A 16,557-nucleotide genomic window follows, 5' to 3' on the forward strand; every position below is an offset into this window, starting at 1 on the left:
AAAGGGGTGATTTGGGTCGGGTTTGGATGTCAACGACCAAGTGCCGCGGTCAGGACTACGCGACGCGGCTGACAGTAGGTTTCCCGCGGTCAGAACACTTGCGGGGGGCTTATATCGCGGCCTCTTCCTGCTTCTCCTTGGTTCCTGCTGGGCCGAGCAGTCAGGTACCATCCTTCTTTTTGGTTTTTTCTGGTTTTTTGTTTTTTTTTTTTGGCTTTTTTTTGTTTTATAAGAAGCACCTGAAACTAAGAAAAAGAAAAAGATCAAAAGAAAAAGAAAGAAAAATTCTAAAGAAAACAATACCTAAATGGGTTGCCTCCCATTAAGTGCTTTTGTTTTAAGTCGTTTAACTCGACTTTTGGTGTTGGACGTGACTTATTCCAATGAAGAAGACCTTGTCCTGAGACAAGTCTTTTTCGACATCTCCTTGCTTTGCTTAGCAGGTTCTTCGTCACTCCAAAGTTCTTCTTCAAGCTCTTCTGTTGCAGAACGTTTTTCTGCTTTGCTGTTGTATGGGACAGCTTCTGTGAAGACATCTTTGTCGATATTAGCAAATGAAATCCTCCGGTTTGGCCAGTCCATTATAGCTCCGGAAGTTGCTAGAAAAGATCATCCCAGAATCACTGGATATGTTGCATCTCTCGTTTCGACAATGTAGAAGTCGACAGGCACTATGCAATCTCCTATTCTCAAAGGAATTTCATGAGCTATTCCTTGAGGTGTTGCATTTGAATCGTCAGCTAGGCTAATCTTTGCTCTAGTCCTGCGCAGGTGTCTAATACCAAGTCTCAAAGCAATTGCCTTGGACATCATGTTAAGACAAGCTCCATAATCACATAGCACGTTTTTAAACATTTCTCCTCTAATAGAACAAGAGATAAGAAACTGACATGTAGTCTTGACCTTATGGAGAATTCGAACTTGCCTTTCTCTGTAGGTGTTGGCTGGTGTCTCAAACGCAGAATAGGATTCACAAAAGAAGGCTGCAGCATCATATTCAATGATTGAATCAATGTACGGCATCTTTATTTCGCTGCACGCCTGGTCCTCTTGGATTGAAGAGTCAGCTGAATCTTCAACACATTCTTTTGCCATCATACAAGGTAATGATTCATGCCGATCTGGTTCTTCATCTGAAACTTAGCATCATATGAACTCATACCAGGGCGTTGATGTGCATCTTCATCAGGATTTTTGGGAGATTTCTTAGAAAATCTCTCAATTTGCTCAATGTTGGGCATCTGCTCCATTCTTGCATCAATCTCCCGTGCTTTGAGCTCGAGTTTGTTCAGCCTGCGCTCGATCTCTTGCAACTCTTCGTCTGTCTTCTCTCTATACCAGGAGGTGGACTCTCTGACATCTTTAATCTCCTGTTTTGAATCAAAAATATCACTTGAGTTTTGTATGATGTCATACCCTTGTCTTGTCTGCTCTGTTGCGACTTGGTGGATCATCCCAGCTAGTGTTTGTGAGTCCTTGTGGGTTTGCTCTTCCAAAAATCGAATATGGTTGGCCATATCTTCGAATTTTCTGTTGAACTCTTCAGAGATTGAATCAATTTTCTTGAGCAGGGTGTTTTCGGTGAGAATCTGCTGATCAAGGAATTGGTTTATCATTCCTTCGAGGCGTCCCAAACGTCTGCTGATCCTTATGTTGTCCTCTTGCTGACTAGGGTTCTGAAGTGGAGGATTATAGGTGTGTGGCTCGAAGTAGGTCGGAGGAGGGCCATAAGGATCTTCCCGGCGTCGAACAGTCTCTCTGCGCCGGTGGTAAGGGTGGTTTGGCTGGCTGTATCGATCCATGTAGCTAGGATTTCGGACTTGGTGTTCTTCTCTGCGTCTGGTGGCTTGAGGAGTGTTATAGAAACCTTCCTCATAGTGTATATTTCGATTTATAGGATCCATATCTTCTGAAATGAAAACAAAATAACCGAAAAATGGAAAGTTGCAGAAAAGGGTGTTCTAGAGTCGATTTACTAACCTTTCTCGGGGTTTTGCAGAAAAGTAAACACGTGCCTTCCCAGGCAACGGCGCCAAAAACTTGATGTGTTGTGTGTCTTCTTGATGTGTGGTGTCGAGGGTTGTCAAGTTTTACCCTAATTGAAATCAATAGCCGCAAGTGCACAGCTGATCGATTGTAGTACTTAGGGATCGAATCCACAGGGAAGGAGGATCTTTTCCTGCAAAAAGCCTTTGAAATAAGTTAAAGTAAGGAAGTCTAGAACAAAAACGGTTTAGTGGGGGAGGGGGTTTGGTAGTGTGTTTAAAATCTAAAAACGAAATCTTAAAAGAGAATACAGAAATTAAATGGCGTAATAACTAAACTTAACGAAAATAACTAAAAATGATAAAAACGGATATTATAATGCTTAAATGAAAATGAAGTAAAAAGAAAAGACAATATTGAACTAAAGCTTTAAAGAAAATCGGTGTAAATCAATGGAGAAGAAAGCGATGGGGTTCAGAGAAGTTTTCCCAGGGGTACGAACGATTCAAAACATTGCTAGAGAGTAAATTGATAAGATCTTAGCTTAAACTTTTCGAACTGGAGTCACGGACGTATGAATACGCCACTGTCGTGATCATAAACAACTATCTCTCTCAACCCTGACCAGTAGGTTTCCACTCAGGCCCTTGAAGAGAAGAGATGCATTATGTTTAAGACTCGTCCTAATTCACAAATCGCCCATAGGTAGGTTTCCACTCCTATGTTTGTTTTGCTCTCCCAAACTAGATCTGATACCTGATGAACACTTTCGTGTCACCAAGCATCTGGATCAGATTGTAGTTCATGACGCTACTCTCATGCAGTAAAAACGAATTCAGAAGAAAAAGTTCTAAGATTCAGCTCAATAGCCAATGGAATCCTCACCGAACATATATATCCCCATCGAAAATCCCTTAATCCCAACAATAAAACTACTCAGACATAATGAACGAAATCAAAGACATAATATTAAGAAGTAGAATAGAAACCGAAATTGATAAAGAAAGAACAAGGGTTCAAGAGAACAAATCTCTCTCTCCCTAAAAGCTAAAGCAAAAACAATAAAAGTATGAAGTAAATAATTCGGTTCTCTAAGGTTACACGATTTCTAGGGCTCCTAAGACATGTATTTATAGTGCTCAAGACCTCTCTGGACGTCATTTAGGGTTTCTCCAAATATGGGCTTCAGAAATGGGCTTTTTGGGCTCGGAGGTTGAAGGCCGCGGTCGGGACAAGTGTGACCGCGGTGGATGAGTGGTTTGCCGCGGTCGGGATGCTCCTGACCGCGGGAAAATGCTTGTTGGCCGCGGGTGGAAGTGCTGGCCAGCTGGTTTACGGGACATCTTGCTCTTAGCGTATCTTTTGATTGAACCGTTGGATTGCCAAGCTGTAAAGTGCACTGGAAAGCTGATACTTCCATCTTTAAGGTCTCCAAATTTGAGCTGGATCAGACGGTGAGAAGGCCTTCAATCAGGGGTGAACTTCTGACGGTTTGACTCTGAGCTGAAATCTGGTTTTCTATCCATTTTGTTAAGCTTTTCCCTAAGTTTCCTGAAAAGAGTCTTGGAACTACAAATACAAGAAAAACGTAATAAAAGTACTTAAAAGCAATTAAAAACATAGAAAAAGTATTTCAAAACGATCCATAAAAGTGGTCAAAATACGGTGTTATCATTAGGGGCAAAATTTCTATGAATAATCTTCTTATCATGATATGCCTTAGTCTCTCCCTTGTAGATCTTCGAGTTTTCGTAAGCATTGTGTCGGATTTCTTCTAACTCGTGAAGTTGAAGTAGTCTTCTTTCTCCAGCTGTTTTCAAGTTCATGTTCATCTCCTTGATAGCCCATTGCGCTTTATACTCAAGTTCTACTGGAAGGTGACATGTTTTTCCATAAACTAGGTTGAATGGTGTTGTTCCTAATGGTGTCTTGAATGCTGTTCGATATGTCCTTAATGCATCGTCAAGCTTTGTAGACCAATCCTTGCGATGAACTGCAGTTGTTTTCTGCAAAATCGACTAGATTTCTCTGTTTAAGATCTCTACTTGACCGCTGGTTTGGGGGTGGTATAGAGAAGCAACTTTATGCGTAACTCCATTCTTTCTAAAAAGATTCTCAAAAACTCTGTTGATGAAGTGTGATCCTCCGTCGCTTATCACAATTCTAGGAACTCCAAAACGCGGGAATATAACAGATTTAAACAGCTTCATAACGACTTTTGCATCATTGGTGGGGCTAGCGGCTACTTCTACCCACTTAGAGACGTAGTCTACTGCTACTAAGATGTATTGGTTCCCAAAAGAAGTAGGAAAAGGTCCCATAAAATCTATTCCCCAGACATCGAAAATTTCGACTTCGAGAATAAAATTTTGAGGCATCTCATTCCTTTTGCTTATGTTACCCATCCTTTGGCATTTATCGCATCGTGATATATACGCTTGACTATCTTTGAACAAGGTAGGCCACCAAAAACCTGCTTGCAAGATCTTTGAAACAGTTTTGAAAGTTACAAAGTGTCCTGCGTAAGACGAGCTATGGCATCCGAATAAAATTCCTTCCATTTCTTCTTCAGCCACACATCTTCGGAATAACCCATCAGCACATCTCTTATAGAGATAGGGTTCATCCCAAAAATAATGTCTTACGTCTTTCAGAAACTTTTTCTTCCTATACCCAAAGAATTGTGGTGGTTCTACATCAGCTGCTAGGTAATCCGCTATGTGCCTAAACCATGGGATGTTGAAAGCATCTGCTCGTCGCATTAGTGGACGTGGTGGTGCGGCATTGGCATTGGTGGGGTTGTATCTATTGCATAGATATTTTCTTCAGGCAAACTGTCATTTAGAGGCAATCTTTCTTCAACTCGAATTCGTGAAAGATGGTCTGCAACTCCATTATCTGCTCCTTTCCGATCTCGAATTTCGATATCGAATTCTTGCAGTAGGAGGATCCATCTTATCAACCGAGGTTTGGCGTCTTTCTTAGACATTAAATACTTGATTGCAGCATGATCAGTATGAACTATAACCTTAGATCCTACGAGATAAGAACGGAATTTCTCAAATGCAAATACGACAGCTAGAGGTTCTTTCTCTGTTGTAGCATAATTGCATTGAGCTTCGTCAAGAGTTCTGCTTGCGTAGTAGATTACGTGCAGTTTCTTATCTTTTCGTTGGCCAAGCACTGCTCCGACTGCATAGTCACTTGCATCGCACACGATTTCGAATGGGAGTTCCCAATCAGGTGCTTGCACGACTGGAGCGGAAACAAGGGCTTGTTTGATCTTATGAAACGCGGCTAAGCACTCATCATCGAACTCAAAGTATGCTTCCTTGCAAAGCAAACGCGTAAGAGGTCTAGCTATTTGAGAAAAATCTTTTATGAAGCGCTTATAGAATCCTGCGTGTCCTAAGAAACTACGAATTCCTTTTACGTTTGTGGGGGGTTATAGGCTTGTCATGACTTCGATTTTAGCTTTGTCAATTTCAATACCTTTTCCGGAAATTCTGTGCCCAAGCACGATTCCGTCTCGTACCATAAAGTGACATTTTTCCCAATTTAATACTACATGCTTATCTTCACATCTTTGCAGAACTTTACCAAGGCTGCCTAAGCATTTTTCAAAAAAAGATCCATAGACAGAGAAATCGTCCATGAACACTTCCATGAAATCCTCAATAAAATATGTGAAGATGGACATCATGCACCGCTGGAAGGTAGCAGGTGCATTACACAATCCAAAAGGCATACATCTGTAAGCGAACGTGCCATATGGACAAGTGAATGTCGTTTTTTCTTGATCCTCCGGGCGAATAGGAATTTGGAAAAATCCGGAGTATCCATCAAGGAAGCAACAGTAAGGGTGATTAGCTAACCTTTCTAGCATTTGATCTATGAAGGGAAGTGGGAAATGATCTTTCCTAGTTGCTGCATTCAGTTTTCTGTAATCGATGCACATACGATGTCCAGTTACTGTTCTTGTAGCGATCATTTCATCTTTATCATTTTTAATGACAGTGACTCCTCCTTTCTTTAGAACAACATGAACTGGGCTAACCCAAGTGCTATCTGAAATAAGAAAGATTATTCCAGCTTCTAAAAGCTTCATAATCTCCTTCTTGACAACATCCATGAGATTAGGGTTTAGTCTCCTTTGACTTTCGATTGAGTTCTTAGCATTATCCTCTAGATTTATCTTGTGCATACAAAGATCTGGAGAGATTCCAGGTATGTCATCAAGTGAATATCCTAAGGCTTTTCTATGCTTTCTCAGCTCAGTCAACAACATTGTGGTTTCTTCTTCTCAAACCAGAGTTTTTTTGGACAGGATAAGTAGAATTTGGTCTAAGGAAAGCGTACTTAAGTCCGACGGGAAGAGGTTTACGCTCGACTTTAGGGGCTTTAAGCTCGCTCCAAGGATCATTAATTGCTGCAGCAGTGTCTTTAGGAGGTGTAGGAATGTTTGTTTGGTCCTTAAGATCTAGATAGTTTAGAGGTTTCCTATAAGTTTCGGATTTATCAAGCATACGTGTGCACTCACTTGAAATTTCTTTAAGGAAATGGTGTTCATCTTTTGCCGGTGAAAGCGTGACACTTAAAGGGTCGTCTAGAAGCAGATCTTCATAGACTTCCTCAATAATTCCGTCTAACTCATCAACCCAACAAATTTTGCCATCCAAAGTTGGTTTGTCGAAACTTTTGTTCATGACAAACTGCATAACTAGACCAACTAGATGAAGGTCGATTTTTCCTTCAGGAACATTGATTATGGCTCCGGCTGTAGATAAGAATGGTCTTCCAAGAATTAGGGGATCCTCAGGTTCTCTTTCAAGTTCTAAAACTACGAAATCGGTAGAGATGGAACATTTTTCGATTTCGACGGGAACATCTATTAGGATACCTACAGGTTGTCTAACAGAACGATCAGCTAATACTAAAGAAATTTTAGTGGGCTTGAAAGTGTGGTGTCCTAAACGTTTTGCTACTGAAAGAGGCATCATGTTTATGCTTGATCCTAAATCACAGAGAGCACGCTGAAAAGCTACATCATTGATGGTGCATGAAAGTACAAAGCTTCCAGGATCGTTTTTCTTTTCAGGGATTCGGCTTTGCAGGTTAGAACTACATTCATGGGTTATCATCATAATGCCTTCTTCAAGAGTGAAAGAATTTGTTAGAATACCCTTCCTGTATTTTCTTAAAGCTGGAATCATAGCACAAGCTTCTACGAAAGGTAATCTCACATTTAATTGATCGATCAACTCTTTCAGCTTAGGTTTTTCTTTCTCTTTCTTAGGGGCTCTTAAGGCTCTAGGATATGGAGGTTTAGGTTTATAGACACGAGTTGGTGGAGGTGGAATCGGGTCTTCTCCAAGGATTTCACGGGATGAATCTTTTCTTACTTCTTCTCCATCCTTCTCTCCTACCACTTCTCTTTCAATGTCTCCAATCGTGATTCTTTCTCTTTCTTTCTCCTTTTCCTTACCCTTTTCCTCATCTTCGGGATCTTTAGGAAATTCAGGCTCTTTGTAAGCTAATCCACTCCTAAGTGTGATAGCTTTCACATGATCGGAGGGATCTGCTTCACTTGAGCGTTCGAAAGAATTTTCACTTGGCTCCTCCTCAGGTTTATCTAAGTTTTTAGAATTAGTTTTGATCATTAGGCTAAGGAGGGTGGAAAATTTTTCATTGAAATCTTCTTGCATCGTTTTTAGCTCAGATCTAAGATCACTAATCTCTTGAGACCTAGATTTTTCAAGCTCTAAAATCTTTTAGTTTAGGTTTTCAGCTTCAGAAAAGGGAAAACTAGGATATGAAACAGGATTAGATTGAATACCCAAGATTGGTTCGGAAGGTGATGTCCAGATAAGATCGGAAGACGATTTACCACGGTCAGAAGGCTCGCGATCGCGGTGAAAGCTTGGTTTGCCGCGGTCCGGATGAATGGACCCGCGGTGATTAGAAACGAAGGGAAAATCTTAAATTTGATAGACTTCTGCAGTGTTCACCATCCCTTGATCATAAGAATCCATTGGGTTGTCCCAACCTTCAAAGTTACACGTATTGTGTGCCTTGTTTGGTTGTTGCAATCCAAGATGACTCATTATGTGATGGAGACACTTCATAACTTCCAAAATTTCTTCTTTCTTCTCAGGAAGTGCAGAATTACCAAAGGTTGTTTGATTTCGGATGCTGTTTGCAAAATTGTTGGTGAAAGCATGAGCATCTTCTACAGATCTAGTTGAGAAGTCTCCATTACTTGCTGTGTCGAAAGAGTGTTGTAACTCTGAAGTTATACCACGATAGAAGATATCCAGCAGGTACTCCTCGGTATATCCATGGTGTGGACAATCTCTTTGGTATTCCCTAAATCTTTCCCAAGTATCTAAAAGATCTTCATCTTCTTTTTGTTTATAAGTTCTTATCTTGTTCCTTAAGAGATTTGAACGATTTCTAGTGTAAAAACGATTTAGGAAAGCAGTTCTACACGCTGCCCACGTTTTTAGTGAAGCAGGTGGCAAAGATTTTAGCCATTTGCTGGCATTATCTCTAGGAGAGAATGGGAAAATACTACACTTGTGGTAATCCCCATTTACTGTAATGGTTGCACATAATTATTCGAACGTCTCGATATGGTTTATCGGGTTTTCGAATGTATAACTAGAGAATTGATTTTGTTGAACTAAATGGATATGGGGTACCTTAATTTCGGTTTTGCCATCCTCTGGTAAGGCTGGTTGAATAGCTCTTCGATCTCCCATGAACTTCTCGAGTGAATCAAAACTTCCAATCAGTTCATTATCATCTTCACGTTTTGTCGATCCGATTAGCCCATTGTCATCATAAATCAGTTCCTCAAACTCGTCATCAGTCAGGTTATCATCGCTTGGATCACCACCCACACGATATGGTGGATCACCAAGAGTTCCGGGAACATGTTCCCGGTCTCTCATCGCAGCGAAACCTGAAAATTTCAAAAGAAAAAGTAAAAGTAAACAAGTGCTCTAATGGATTTAAGCTGGGATTCGTAACGAAACAAATCAAAGTCGCCAGCAACGGCGCCAAAAACTTGATTGCGAGCAAAAGCGGGGTTTGTTGTTTTCGTTTTACTAAGCTTCAGGTTTTAAATTTATAACCCCTAATGTCTGCAAGTGCACAGATGTGCGCTGTAGTACTTAGGGTATCGATCCACAGAGACTTAGTTGTTTCAGTACGAATTCAGTGCAACGCTTAAATCAGATTATAACTAAAAAGGTTTTGGTTTTGGTTTTGGGTTTTTGGTTGTCACGAAATCTAAACTACAAAGCAAAGCAAGTAAAAAAAATTGAAAAACGAAAGCAAGTAAATCAAGTAAAAAGCAATTAAACCAAGGGCGAATGAAAGCAGGCAATAAGCGAATGAAAAGCAGAATGGAAATCTAAGGTTGTAAGCAACGAAAGACAAACGTTGGGCATCTAGGGGAATTGGCAGGGGTTCATGGACTAAGCTATGTCGATTTTAAACAAGTGATAAAGGTAATCAACTACGTATGTTCTAGAACTCGAGGCACAGAAGTATGAATAGCCTACTTTCGCAGCACTAAACAACTATCTTTGCAACCCTAATCAGTAGGTTTCCACTCTGATCCTGGAAGGGAGAAGATGCAATAGCAGAACAAGACTCATCAATATTCACAACTCAACTACAGGTAGGTTTCCACTCCTATAGAATTATTGCTCGTTTCACCCTAGTTCAGATAATCAATGAAAGCTTTCGCAACATATCTTATCAGATGGGCTTCTAAGTGGCCAGCAAAGAATCACGCAGTAAGATTAAAGGCAAACGAAGAACATATAGAAGATTATAATTCCTAAATCTATCGATTCATAAGCAAAGACACATGAAATTCCCTATGAACAATCCCTTTAAATCCAACTGGGTAACTACTCAAACATATTGTAACAAAGCATCATAAAGTATTAAAAGTTCAGGAAATTAAAGAACAGAAGGAAGAAAAACGAAGAACAGAGCAGCAGATGGAGGTGTGATGTCTTCCTCCAGCGGCGGCTCCTTCTTCTGATGCGGCGGCCTCCTCTCTAGGGTTCCACACGAAATCCCTCTCTCTCTCTCTCTCTAAGTTGTCTAAGTTTCGGTCTCTCCTGTTTAGAATGACTTAAAGAGGGTATTTATAGCTTCTGGGGTGGTCTTGGACACTTAGGGCTTCAAAAATAACGAAAGGAATTGATCTGGGCTTTAATTAAGTCGTCGGGAAAGTGAACGACCAATGTCCGCGGTCGCGGTGGCTCTACCCGCGGGAAAATGGGTGTTGGCCGCGGTCCCGGCACACGGCTCTCTTCCGGAACTGCATTTTCTGTCATTCTTGCATTGAGAGTATCTGAAGATCTAACCTTTGGATTGTCTCCAAACCAAGTGCATTAGAAAGCTGGTTGGATCCTCTATGTTGTCTCAAATTTTGGGGGTGATCAGACGGTGAGAAAGTCCTCATCGCTTGTCATAATTCTGACGGTCTGCATTTATCCAAAATTGCTTATTTGTTCCAAATTTCATATCTTTTGCCCAATTTTCCTGTAAAGTCTTTTGAAACTCTAAAACATTGAAAAAAAATTAAAAACCATTGAAAACAGAGTTAAAACACCTGCATAAGATACAGTTATGATCCATAAAAGTGGTCAAAATACGGTGTTATCACCGGACTTAGTATTCGAGCATTCACCCATGCTGACCTTAGAAGGGTTGGCTTAGCTCCTCGGGATCTGGAGCCGACGCTGAGGGAGGAGTATCTCAACCGGGATCAGGGCGGTTGCTTGCTGAAACTCGATCGGTAGCGGACTGATTCCCCACCGACGCCAGGAGAGCACCCTCAGGTCGGATCACTGGGGCACGTCCAACAGGCACCGAGAAATCCTCATCGGTGAGTTCGGGATACTGGATCTCCTCGAGCTGGGATTCGAACACAGCCTCATCATGTTTCAACTTCGTCAAAACTTCTGGCAGTGGAGTCAGATTATACTGCCTCTTCAGCGTCATAAGGCACTCGTATGTCCTCACCACTTGGCTCAACAGCAGCTGCACCCCCACCTCCCTTTCTCGGTTTTCCAAGTTAGCCCGGATCCTCGTCATCCTATTCCCCCACCTGCAATTCTTAACCGCGACCGTCTGCGCAATGCGCTAATTCTCCTTGGCAAGGTGAGCTTTCGCGTGCTTAATTTTCTCCTCCAGCTGCCGAGCCTCAGCCGTCAGCCGTGAAACCTTAGTTCGATGACCATCGTGCTCTGCGGTGATGATCCTAATCACCTCACTCGAGCTGGCTCCAATCCAGACCGGAAGGCCTCCCGTTCACATATTTTACCGCCCCACCCGCGAGAGAGAGCTGCTCCTCTAAGCTGGCCGACTTTGCCTTCTCTGTTTCCAACTCGGCCTGAAGCCTCTCTACCTCGTCCTGGAATCCACTCAACAAGGCTGAACGAGCTTTCTCATCCGCCAAATCCTCCTCCAGCTTGCGAATTTTCCGCACTGTTGAGTCTTTCTCCGTCTTCAGAGCCCCAACCCGATCCTCAACCTGCTTGATATCCTCGTACGCGTGATTGAGCCTCCTCTCAGTCAATGTGACATCCCCTTGGTTTTTGGGAACAGCATCCCTTCTACCCTCTTCGGGCACCTCGTCCTACTGGGCTTCGGACACGTTATAAGTACGGCTCGGAGGAACTTCATCGGTGCCACTTTCCGCCCTCCTCCTCTTGGTCGCAACCCCGGAGGACTCCACCGAAGCATCGCCATCAGCCCTACGCCTCTCCTCGGCAGTTCTCCTCCTCAGAGGTTGGGCGTCCTCGGCATCATCAGCATAACCATCTCCAGTCTCTTCACAGATAACTTCAGTCCGACCTACAGATGGCGAAGGGTTTGAGCTTGAAACTGCCGAAAGAGATACTGCATAGGAGGGTATAACGAATCGAGAGCGACCTAAAAACAGACATCAGCTATAGAACACTTCCAAAAACAGTAAACATATTCGCACAACTTACCAGGTCGCAGAGCTGGGATCGGCATCAGCGGTGGAACAAACGGAGAAAGAGTAAAGACTGAGGGCGGAACCACAGGAGTTGATGCCGGTCTCGAGCGTGACGAAGACGGAAACGTTGTTGCAGACGGCTTTGTCCGCAATACAGAGGCCCGCGGTGACACAACCGGTCTCGGGCGTGACGAGAACGGAGCCCTAACAATGGGCTGCCTTGGCTGCGGCACAGAACCCTTGGATGCGCCACTAACGAGGTGCCGCAAGAGGAAGTAGGAGGCCGTGGCCAACCTGCGATCAATATATGTTTAAATAAAAAGAGAAAAAAAGTAGATCTTTTTACCAGACGCAATCGAAGAGAATGTCGTAGCCACCTGTTCGGCAGTAAAATCCGTCCACATGCGCCTCAGCACCGACCTGAGCTTGTCGAGAACTGCGTCATAGCTTCTTATCTTGACTCCACCTCGGTGCGGAACTAAAAAAAACACTCATCAGACCAAGCAAAACCTGAAGCGGTCAACCTTACCAGGAGAAAATTTCACGTCAGCTTGATAATCCCGACCTGGGACGAGGCCGGCAGCTTCGTTGGCCCGCACATAGAAGTAGTTACGCTCCCAGTCGCCAACCTTACTCGGCTTGTCAGAGGTAATACCCAACCCCGGCCTGAAGGAAGCATAGTAAGTGCCCGATATGGCATAATTGTTTTTGTGAAGGGTGAGATCTTCGAAAAGAGCACACGTCACCTCAACACCGCTCTCCGACCCCAAAGTTAGTAGCACGACCATATTCTGTATCGTCGTCGGGCAGATCTGCGAGAACGCCAACTCTCGCCTCTTGCAGTACGAGACAAAAAGATCAGGGATAGGGAACCGTAGCCCGCACTTCGTAAAAAAAGCCTCGCATAGGCATAGGGTCAATCCTCCTCGGCGAGAATCCGAATCTCGACATCTGAGGGAAACCCGCACTCAAAAATCATAGTCGGCACGGACTTCGAATCGCTCCAGGTCTTCAATCCTCGAGGTTTTTGAGCTTTGGATCTTCAAGGTTTTGGGTTCTGGACACCACTGTGATCCCGGCCGCCGGGCTCACCTCGATCAACGCCACGACCACCGGCTGCCGAAGTCCCGATCTTAGACACCTTCCGGCCAACCCGGTTGATCAGCGGAAGATGGTCCGTTTTCGTTTTCTTCCTCATGATGAGGAGAGTTCGTATGTTCAGAACTAGCCACCTGCGAAGATCTTTCCGGGAGCACCTCACCGTGATTCTCACGAGAACCAGATTCGGTTTCAGACTCAACCGAAATCCCATCGAAAAGATCCACCATTGCAAAGCACGAAGGACCAAAAATGGAAAGAAAAGGAAAATGAGAGGCGAAATCGAAAAATAGGAGAAAAGAAGAAGAAGAATTTCTGCAGTTCTGTCTCGGAAAAGCAAAAGTAAGAAGAAAGAAGGGGAAGAAGATTTAAATAGAAAAGGATGAAGGAAAAACGACCAATCGAGACAGAAACAGTTGATACTTGGCAAAACCCTAATGATGATGCCGCTTTGATGCCGTTCTCGAGAAGCGCAAAAATAAAAAGCAGCGAAAACGTCCCTTCATGTCTGCATGTGCCAACCACGCGCAGGAGTCCCAAGAGTTTCCACAGGAAATTTACGTCTTTTCCCGCCTAATGCTGGAACCAGAGGAGTCTGCCTTAAACTTCATCATAACACCGACTTGTGATGGGCCGAGTTAATCAAAACCACGGACTTCAGCGCATTCGACACCCTCTCATATACCAAACTGGGAGGGGGGGGGGCTATTGTTGGAGGTGGGCTTAGCACCCCCAATTAGCTAGGCCCATCTTGAATGATAAGGCCCATTGACCTAGTCAACAAAGAGTCAAACCAAAGTCAACGAATCGAGTCAGTGTGGCCCCGCCTAACTGTTATCATCACGACGCCGATCTACACTGGACGGAACCGAGCAGAATCTGACACGTGTAGAAGCAAATCGCCTACAGTGACCTATCTGCACGGATAGCTCGGCGATAAGCTCATCATCATTCGCCGCGGAGTGGTTCGAACATGCGGCTCGAGATGCCATACCTGCGAGATGCGCTGAAGCTCCCACGCCATCCCGATTTGGAAGAAACTTGCTTTCCAACCTCCGCTGTAAATACTTCCCACAGATTATTTATGAGGGGGATCCAAAATTTATTACTCTCTTCCTATATAAAAACTCTCTCTCTAAGACCGAGCTCTTTGTAACAGTGTTTAGAACACTAAACTGAATTCTCCTGAGACCTAGTTCAAAATTCTAAACATCTTTTCATCAATACACAACATACGGTTGCGACCTTCCTTCATATTACAGAAATCTCACCCCATTGTCACTCTTAATCATCTTTAACATATCTAAAACACATTTAGTGATCTCAAGAATCAACAGTGTCTTCACAAACTCTTCCAATAGATTCTTGCTTGTTCCTTTTGACTGTTGGCTATATGGAAACATTCTACTAATTATTTGAATTATTTTATACAAGAACTTTCATATAGCATATTATCATTTTCTTGATTTCACTCATGAGTTGAGTTTTGCAATAAATAGCTTTTAAAATATAATTTTGAACACATAATTCTATTTTTGCTCGTTTTTTTTTATATTTGGCTCTATAGAAAGCTTGTACAAAAGTTTTGAATGGTTTCATACATGAAATTTCATAAACCATACTATCATTTTTTTCAATTTACTCATGAGTTGAGTTTTGCATTAAGTAGCTTTTTAAAATATATTTTAGATCATCTGATTTTATTTTTGCTTTTTCCTTTTGATTTTTGGCTCTAAAAAAAAGCTTCTACTCATTGTTTGAATGGCTTTATATAAGAAATTCATTATAACATACTATCATTTTTTCGATTTCACTCATGAGTTAAGTTTTGCATTAAATAGCTTTTTGAAATATAATTTTTGTCATATAATTTAATTTTTGATTGTTATTTTAATTTTTGGTTCTAGGAAACCTTCTACTAATTGTTCAAATTGTTTTATACAATATTTTTCATATACCATAGTATCACTTTCTCCATTTTACTCATGAGTTTGAGATTTTTATTAAATAGATTTTTAAAATATAATGTTGGTCATATAATTTAATTTTTGCTCGTTTTTTTTTATTTTTGGCTTTATGGAAATCTTCTACAAATTGTTTGAACGGTTTTATACAAGAGCTTTTATGTATTATTAGGCTTGTACCCGCGCATACACGCAGGTTTTATTTGACATAATATTTTATAAATATATTTATATTGATATAGAGATGCGTAATTAATTATAAGAATATTATAATTTGCTTGATTGTGTGGTATTAGTTTTTTAAAAACAAAATTTTTATTAAACAAATATTTTTTTTTAGGATTAGAAGTAGGGTAAGTAGAAAAATTATACCATTTTAGAAATCATAAACATGATATGAATAAAAAAAACATAGATAGAAGCCATATTTTTTGGGTTGAATTGCTTGAAAACATATAATTAAGACTTAAGTTCTGGTGAGCTTAGAGAAAACCTACAGAATAATGAAATTGTGTTTTTAAACACGATTTCGCAGGTTTTCGCAACCTCTTCAAACCGACTTAACATATTTCTAGAGCAAGTCTCAAGATCATGAAATCCATTTTTTTTTCTTTTTAGTGAGATTGGATTTTTTTAGCAGATTATCAAGACTAAAAAATTGAAAATATATGATATTCGGAACAAAACACATCAAATATCACATATAGCCAAAATGGTGGGTATTTGCCTTTTACCTACTCAATATCTAGCAAAAATTAACATTCTCGAAAACATCTATGTTAATTCTCATCCATATCTCTACAGGAACATCACCAACTGGTTTTTGGATTCTAATTTTCTCAACTTGTCCTAAGATTCTTTATTTATTCTATCATTAGTTGATTATTGCTTTGATTGGTTGGCGGAATAATGGAAAAAAATTTGCGAAATAAATTAATCTACGTATAAATTGCTTTTCTGCAGAATGACTTTTTATATTTTTTAAGTGAAACAGCAGTCTGCGTTTTGTGTGTATTTTATCATTCCGCAAATTTTTGTTGAATAACAAAAATCTTGCGGAATCGTATTTAAAACACAATTCTACTATTCTATAAGTTACCAATCAGAGCCTACAAACCTAGTTGAATACCTCAAAGAAAGTATGGATAATTTCTTCCAGTCCATTTATTTACGGTAAGCATCCATTCCTTGAAATTCCAAAGCTCATGCTCGATCGCAGCTAGCATATGATGTTCTTAACAGAATAAGAATAGCATCAAATCATCGTCATTAACATGACCTGCCACTTTACCTTCAAGCCACCAAGCTTTAGGATTTTTCATCGCAAAAAGGGGTTGAGCCTTTTAACCATGGGACTAATTGATTCGATTATCGGATTCTTGCTTCCGACGAGCCTCTACAGAACCACTTAACAAATAAACATCTCCTTCAAATACGTGGCAATAGGTAAAATGTTCGAATCAAGTGGCGCGGACGTCGCTGGTCCATTTACTTACTTCC

The 16,557-nt window shown here is 41.3% G+C and overlaps 1 non-coding gene across 1 annotated transcript; it reads left to right on the top strand.

The window, feature by feature from the left end:
* The first annotated feature begins 8,319 nt into the window (after positions 1–8,319).
* LOC112085874 lies at positions 8,320–8,427 on the top strand. Its single transcript, XR_002899158.1, has one exon. It is a non-coding gene; the product is annotated as a small nucleolar RNA R71 (small nucleolar RNA).
* The last annotated feature ends 8,130 nt before the right edge of the window (positions 8,428–16,557 follow it).

The sequence above is a fragment of the Eutrema salsugineum genome, unplaced genomic scaffold, assembly GCF_000478725.1.
Source record: "Eutrema salsugineum unplaced genomic scaffold, Eutsalg1_0 scaffold_3, whole genome shotgun sequence".
NCBI lineage: Eukaryota > Viridiplantae > Streptophyta > Magnoliopsida > Brassicales > Brassicaceae > Eutrema > Eutrema salsugineum.